At 42.7% G+C, this 8,117-nt stretch overlaps 1 pseudogene; it reads right to left on the bottom strand.

The window, feature by feature from the left end:
* Positions 1 to 1,178: 1,178 nt before the first annotated feature.
* Positions 1,179 to 4,871, bottom strand: LOC119333609 (annotated as a pseudogene).
* Positions 4,872 to 8,117: the final 3,246 nt, after the last annotated feature.

Below are 8,117 nucleotides of genomic sequence, written 5' to 3'. Positions count from 1 at the left end.
GTGATACCAATTTAGTGCCATAAATGTTGCTGTTTTTTCCTATAAAATTGGTTAAAGTTGTAAAATTTTGACTTAGAACAAAAACTAGATGTATACTTATTCGCCGATGGAGGGGATACGTCGTAGTTTCGATGGGTCGGCCAATGACTGCGGCGTGCCTGGGCGCCAGTTGGCTCTCCCAGCGCCTGAAGGCTTAGGAGGAGCACTCTATTACACTACCCCCTCGCAGTCTGGCTGTCTTCAATCCTGAGTCCTAACTTTGAACCCGATTTTGAGGATGCTTCTAGATGTGCGATCGGACCATGAGAAAGACTAGCGGACGACGAGGCGCTCGCGTCCTCCACCAACGGTGTGCCTGCCGGCAGGTCCAACGGCGAGAGGCGCCCTCGGATCGACATAACGCCCACCACCTATTCGACCAAAGGTTTCAGAGCAGCCACCGCCCCTTTGTACATCCAGGTCAGTGAAAATAAGGTTATGTTGTACTCCCTCCGAAATATAAGATCGTAAACTTGGAAAGCCACCAAAGCAGGTTGAGTTGAATCCACCCCGTCAACACTGGCATGCCAAACGACCTTAGGTTGTGATTCAACCTGGTTTTGGAATATTAGGAGGTTAACTAGTCGAACCATGCCACACCTCCTTAGGGGCAATTTAACCTGGTTTTTCAATTATTAAAGACGCTAAGATTATATAACCAGTTCTATAGATGACGGGCTTCAGTATTTCTGTGATTTAAATGGACTTACTACCTTTATCTACTGCCGTGCTACTTTTAACCGTCTTAATCTTCATGTTAAGTAAAATACAGCCTTTTAAGCAGAGAGCAATATATGCATGCCTGGCAATAGCAAGCAAGTTGAAAAACAGAGAAACGGAATAAATAGTACTAGTTTATTATTAGGTATCAGAAAAAAAGAGTAAGACAGGAAAGCTTCAAGGCTGAACATTATTCCATAGAGCTAAGCTGGTTGACATTTGCATACACAATAGACCTTTTTTTGGGGACGAATGCAGCCGGGCTGCTTCATTGTATTAAGATACGTAGGGTTTACAGTGGTGCTGCGAGGTGCGGCAAAGTAAAAGAAAAACCACAAGATACAGGGGAGGGGCAGGCTAGGAAAAGCTTCACAATAGACTTTTCCTTTTGGACAAAGAAGTACTTAGTCAAAAAAAATGTAAACTAGTCTTCTTCAAGGCATCATATGCATTTTCCTTTTCCTCAGCCCTGCAATGCTGGAAATGATTCTTTGATTGCGGTAACTTCGTTGTATACGTGCTGTATAGTGGGCTGATCTTTAGGTGTCACTGCAGAGCACAACAACCCAAGCTCAGTGAGCTTTATGATGCAGTTCATAGCAACCATTCGATGAGTTTCCCAGTCTAAATCACCTCCTGCATCTTCACCTTCATCTCTATAACCTGGAACTTTCCTAGGGTCTAGAATCTCCTCAATCTTTTGAGGAAATGATTTTTCAACAAATTTGTAAAGGCGCAGGCCATTTTTAAACATCTCATCAGTTGGACGCTTTCCTATTAGCATTTCCAAGATGATGACTCCATAGCTAAATACATCGCCCTCAGTGGAGATTTTGCTCCCAAAGCCATATTCTGCAGTATGCATAAGTCATTCAAACAATCAATTAACACAACTTGCATATTTTTTGTTAAAAACAAAGCAACCTCTCTTTAGAAATTATTACCTGGTGCAATGTATCCAACCGATCCTCTTGGCCCCACTAAGCTTGTAGAACTATGAATGTCCGAAGAATTATGACTATGCAGGAACTTAGCCAACCCGAAATCGCCAACATGGGCGCCCATGAAATCATCCAAAAGGACATTGCTAGGCTTCAGATCACAGTGTGCCATAGGAGGCACACATTGGTTATGGAGGTAATCCAAAGCAGCAGCTATGTCCACTGCTATTACTATTCTTGTACCGAAACTCAATGGCCTTCTTTGACCAACCTCATGGACTGTTGGATGGAGCCAACTTTCCAGGTCGCTGTTAACACTATATTCAAGAACAATAGCTTTGAAATCATGTCCTGTTGGATCAATGGTTGAGCATGCTGTAATCACCCTTATAAGATTCCTGTGACGAGTGTTCCTCAATGCCTTGCACTCAGCAATGAAGCTTTTTGGTGCTCTGAGTTGATTGAGTTTGAAAACTTTGATGGCAACTTCATGTTCTTCAGATTCAATTCTACCTCTGTACACAGAACCATATTTTCCTGAACCGACCATGTTATCTGGTGAGAAACCATTTGTTGCTGTCACTAAATTTGCATATGTGAACTTCTTCAACTCTTTGCAGGATGGATGAGCTGCTTGTTTGAGTTTCTTTTTCTTCTTCAAATAATGGTTGCAAAGCATGATAACAGGACCAAAGAGAGAACTGTAAATCCTACTATCTTGAAAATGCTGGAGACATTCCTTTGTTTGGATGTCTCTGCATTGCAAAATGGCAGCTGTAGCAATGGAATGCTGGTACATAACTTCACATTCCCTTGAATGAAAACCTTGCTTCCATTCTGAAATATCCCATCTGATGGTACTGGACCCTCGAGATTATTGAAGGACAAATTGAGAAGCTTCATAGACTAAAAGAACTTAAAGAAGTCAGGGATTTCACCAGATAAGTTGTTTTGAGATAGATCCATCTCAATGATTCCTTCCAAACTTCTGAAGGAGTGAGGGATTTTCCCATGAAAGAGGTTACACTCCATGTGGAGGGACTCCAAACGGACGCACTGACCTAGAGTGGGGGGTATTTGTCCAGACAGTTGATTATGGGAAATATTTAGTGGCCCAAGATTTCTCAGATTGCCAATCTCCAGAGGTATCTGTCCAGAGAGTTGGTTGTGAGACAAGTCCAGACACTGGGAAAGGGAGATAAGAGTAAAGAGCTCCTTTGGTATTCTTCCATCAAAGCTGTTGCAAGAGAGGTTCAGTTGTTCCAACTTTTTGCAGCCTGCTATAGCTCCTGGGATAGGACCACTCAAATTATTTTCCTGTAAATATAGCTCACTCAGTTGACTCAGATTACCAACAGAAAGTGGAATTGATCCGGAAAGTTTGTTCTTGAACAAGCTTAAGACAAATAAGTTTGGAAGATTTCCAAGTGATTCAGGAATATATCCAGTAAGCAAATTCTGGTCCATATAAAGAAGTTGGAGGCTTGTCAAGTACTGTATCTCGTGTGGTATAATGCCAGATATTTTATTTGATCTCAATAGCAGTAACTCTAAGCTTTTTGAAAGGCTTCAAATGGACTTGGGCAAGACACCCTGAAGGTTATTTTCATCCAAACGCAACTTCACCAGTTGTGTGCAATTGGTCAATGAGGATAAAAAAGACCAATCTCCTGCTTCAAGTTGATTCCCACCTAGATCTAGATCGACTAGACTAGGAAGAGTCCCAAGAGAAGGAACAATACCATGGAATTGATTCTCTCGGAGGTCGATCATCTGAAGATTGGTTGTGTTGGCTAGTGAAGTGGGGATTTGGCCTTGGAATTGGTTTCCTTGCACAATCAAAGTTTGGATATTTGGAAGGGTATACCCGATGTTATATGGAATTTCCCCTACAAGTATGTTTGTACCCATGCCAAGGTGTGTAAGTGCTGACATGTTGTAGAGAGTGCCAGGGACAGTCCCTGACAAGAAGTTATAAGTGAGATCTAGTACTTGCAGGTATGGAATATTGCCTATACTCATCGGGATTCTACCTTGGAAATTATTATCTGCTAGCGAAAGCCGGCGAAGGGAAGAAAAATTCCCTAAGGCCTTGTTCGGTTCCTTCAGATTTGAAGGGGTTTGGAGGGGATTGAGAGGGATTAAATCCCCCACAAGTCAAAATCCACCTCAATCCCCTCCAATCCTCTCCAATCCCCTTATGGGAGGGATTAATCGAACAAGCCCTAAAGGAGGAGGTATGGTGCCAGAAAGGTATTGTAAGGGTGAATCAATGTTCGACGAAGCTGGTATGGACCCGACAAAGTTGTTCAGTCCTAGTGATAACTTTTGAAGTAACGTGCTGTTAAACAGCGCAGAAGGAATCTCTCCACCCAGGCTATTTCTTGTCAATGATAAAAGTTGAAGTGATGAACTATTAGCTAGATGAAGCGGGATAGGTCCTGTGAGGCTATTGTTTGTGAGAACAACAGAATGAAGATAAGAGCTGCTTCCAAGTGAAAGTGGAATGTCGCCCGTCAGACTATTGCTAGCAAGATCCAAAACTGAAAGGTTGCAGAGCATCCCCAACCCTTGTGGGATACCGCCAGTGAGCATGTTGTGACCCAAGTTGAGCTGTTGTATATGTGAACATCGGCTCAGGGTTGGGGGGATCTCACCATGAAGGGAGTTACTCCCAAGATCAATAATTTGAAGGCGAAGGCATGAAGACAGAGTGCTCGGAATCGTGCCTCTAAGATGATTTGTGCTGAGGTTAAGATACCGCAGCCTATTTAGATAGCCAAGTTCAGGTGGTATTTGGCCAGCAAGTTGATTATTTGGGATGTGGATTCTAGTGAGGAAACTGAGATTGCCTATACAAGGCGGTATCTGTCCATTGAGTTCAAGTGACTCAAGGTCCAGTGCAACGACACGAGATGCGTGTGTCTTGCTGCAAGTAACACCGGACCAACCGCAGAACTGCAGCGAGTCATTTGTCCAGGAGGCTAGGAGTCTAGCAGAGCTGGTGAGATGGAGTTTAAGGCAGCGGAGAGCATGAAGGTCGGTGTTAGAATCATTTTGGAGTGCCGTGGCACCTAATGAAGATGCATGGACAAGGGAGCAGAGGACAAGGACTAGGGGAAGTGTGGAACTGAGAGTGCCAAGAGGTTGCATATATTTTCTACCACACATACTTGGACAGTTTCGTGGAGGAATGGATCCACGACTGATCAGGCTCTCGAACAAGAGGGCAAGGAGAACTCACTGGGGGTGGCAGTGGCACCAGCTCTTACGATGCGACTCCATGGACGGTGAGCTGCGCGCAGCACAAGAAGCAGCACGATGGTAGTGCAGGCTTCGGGGGGAATGGTAAGGTGGATTGAGACGTTTGAATCTGTGATCGATGTGATTCATCCCCGGTGCATCTTTATAGTCGCCTGCTACTTTCGTATCCATTCTTGGAATTCTTGATCTTCATGTGGACATTGTATCAGTATTACTCTACACAACTACTCCCTTGGCTGTATAATAAAGTACTGATCGCATCCATGCTTGGTCTGATGTGATCAGTGGATCAGTAGTCTATACAAGACCGGTGACTTTGTGAGCCACCCAGACTTGAAAGTCATCAAGGCTTTGCCTTGGTGAAACTTGCGATGCAGAATGCTAGCCACTTGACAGTTAACCAGATTCCATTTTCAGTAACACAGGAAGTGGAGACCTAGAGAAAGAAGCGCCTGAAATAACGGATCTGACTCATAGTTGCCATGTTTTCGGTACGGTGGGAACGAGGAACGGGAACGGGGGACGAGAGTCGGAGGCTGGAAAAAATAGGGTACAGCGGGGGTATACATCTCTAGAACGATTTTTCTAAAGCGGAAACACGATCCAATCAATTCCGGTACGATGAATCCGGTACGGTACCATGGAACGAGGAACGTGAATCGTCGATCCATGAAGACTAAAATAAATCATTTCCTTCCTAATGAAAAATTTATTAGCAGCCTTGGAGTAATTGGAGAGCAGAAGGAGTTATTTAGGGGATTGGAAAAGAACAGGCAGAGAGTAAAACGAGGAGTTCGTGATTGATATGGTTGACCTTTTGCTTACTCAATCGATTCAAGATTCAAGACTGTTGAGTTGCTGAACCTGAATCGACGATCCGGCTGCAGAAACGCCGAATCCGCATCGAATCTTACCGAATCGACCCTCGTTCCCGAATCTGATTCTGGGTCGATGAATCCGGATCGAGGTACGGCCCACCGTTCCCCGTTTCCGGCTACTTTGATCTGACTTCTGGCCTACGTACAGAGGAAGCGGCCAGCGACTCTGAAAAGGCTAATAGAACAGCTTACTGGCAGCTTTATGTTGATTCCTGCATCTTCTATTGTATTCTTACTAGCAAAAGAGCACGTGCGTTGCAACGGGAGAAAAATATATTACTACACACTTCTACTAATAAAAGAGTATAACCAATAGGCACAAGAATATGTCCCGCCTTTCTTCATGAGAGGGTCATTCATGATCAATGTTAATGTGTGTTCGAAGTATGCAGATGCAAGATATAAAATCATAACATGTTTGATAACGTAAAAGAGAGGAGAACGGACGTTTGGCTCTCGGCCTCCATGGAGGGCCTTTTTTTAAAAAATTCAAAATTCAAAAAATTTGGTTTCAGAAAAATCTAAAAATTTGTGTGCAAGTAAATAAGGATGTTATGTGTATGTGTGTAAAATTTCACGATAAAATACGTTGAAATGCGACCTGTACAAAAAGACAAATTCATGGCATGGAAGGATGAACAGTATCATGTGTTAAAAAGCTCTAGATTTGTCTTTTTTGCACAGCTCTCATTTCAGTGTCTTTTGCCTTGAAAATACAAACATGTGTGTTATGCCTCCATGTATATCTGTATTTTTTCAGAATTTTTTGAAACATGGAAAATATGAAATTTGATGAATTTTGAATTTTTCAAAACCAAGCTCCATGGAGCTCGGCCTCCAAAGGCAATATTTGAAAAGAGAGGCCATTTAAGAATATGTTGTTATAAGATCACCGGCAGGACTCACTTCTAGTAAGACGGAGGTGCTATTTTTATATGTTTTTGTTGCTTTCTGTTGGATCGGAGGGAGTACCAGTAGTAGAAAAAGGGTCAAATGTGAGACACATTAGGCCTGGTTTGTAACAGAACAGGCACTAAAGTGTCCATTAGTGCCGGTTCCAACGGCTAGGCGGGAGGAGATCTTTAGTACCAGTTCGTGGCGAACCTTTAGCACCGGTTCGTGCCACGGACCGGTACTAATGAGAGTGGTGGCAGAATGTTGTCAGAGTGGGGCCCCTCCAGCACCTTTAGTACCGGTTCGTGCCATGAACCGGTACTAAAGCTCATCCTATATAAACCCTTCGTCCATCAGCACTCTATTCTTCCCCCTTTCCCCTCTCCCTCTCCTCTGTTCTTCCCTTCTTCCTCTCGAGTTCATCACAAAATTTGCCTCAAATTTGTCAAGATTTGCAGGCCCCCATCCATTCAAATGATCACAAAGGTTAGCAACTTTGTCCTTTCATCTCTCATTGCTAGATTAGCTCTTGCATTGGTTTATATAGTGATTAATTGTGGGTTTTAGTAATTTGGGAGGAATTATATGTGGTAGTATTTGATTTATATGCAAATTGAGGTCAAAATAACACTTAGTTTGCATATGTAGGTGTGGTTTACTTAGTGCCTTCTAAATCTCCGTCGTAACCACCGTCGATCGCCCGCATCGTCCCGTCGCCGGCACCACCTTGTGGTGAGCCTCTTGTTCATGAAATTTTATATAAAAAATTGATGTTTGTGTGATTTGGATATATAGTTACTCGTATAATTATCTTACCCGTACGTTGTTTGTTATACATAGTGACATGGTTTTGATATCCGTCCCCGTCTGCCCTCGTTCTTGTTATGATTCGGATGTGGTATATTCTCTTTTAAAACTACTTATTGCATTTCGTGTTTATGAAAAATTATGCCCATCAAGCTGACATAGATATTTGTATGTAGGAGGTAGTTGAACCGGAAATTCCAACCGACCCTATTGTCAAGAGGTTAAATTTAGTTGAAAGAGAAAACGAGGATTTGAAAGAAAAATTGAAAAGAATTGAGGGGGAAGATGGAATTGGAGTTGCATGTTGCCGATGTCGTCGATGCTCACAAGATTAAGATGGAGAAAATGCGCTTGAAGATTAGAAAGATTAGAAAATATGCCATTCATAGTGAGGCTTGGTATCATTATGCTGTTGGATCAATTGTTACCTTAGTTGCAATCTTGATTGCATTTGTTGTTGCATTTAAATTCTTTAGCTAGAGAGTTATTTGTTTGTTGCATTTAAGTGTTGTATGAACTTTATGTATGAACTTTATGTATTGTATTAATTTGGTGTTTTCGGTGCTGTGTATTG

Source organism: Triticum dicoccoides, chromosome 7A (genome assembly GCF_002162155.2).
Source record: "Triticum dicoccoides isolate Atlit2015 ecotype Zavitan chromosome 7A, WEW_v2.0, whole genome shotgun sequence".
NCBI lineage: Eukaryota > Viridiplantae > Streptophyta > Magnoliopsida > Poales > Poaceae > Triticum > Triticum dicoccoides.
Note: the sequence above shows the minus strand (reverse complement) of the source record. Positions and strands in the feature narration are given on the sequence as shown.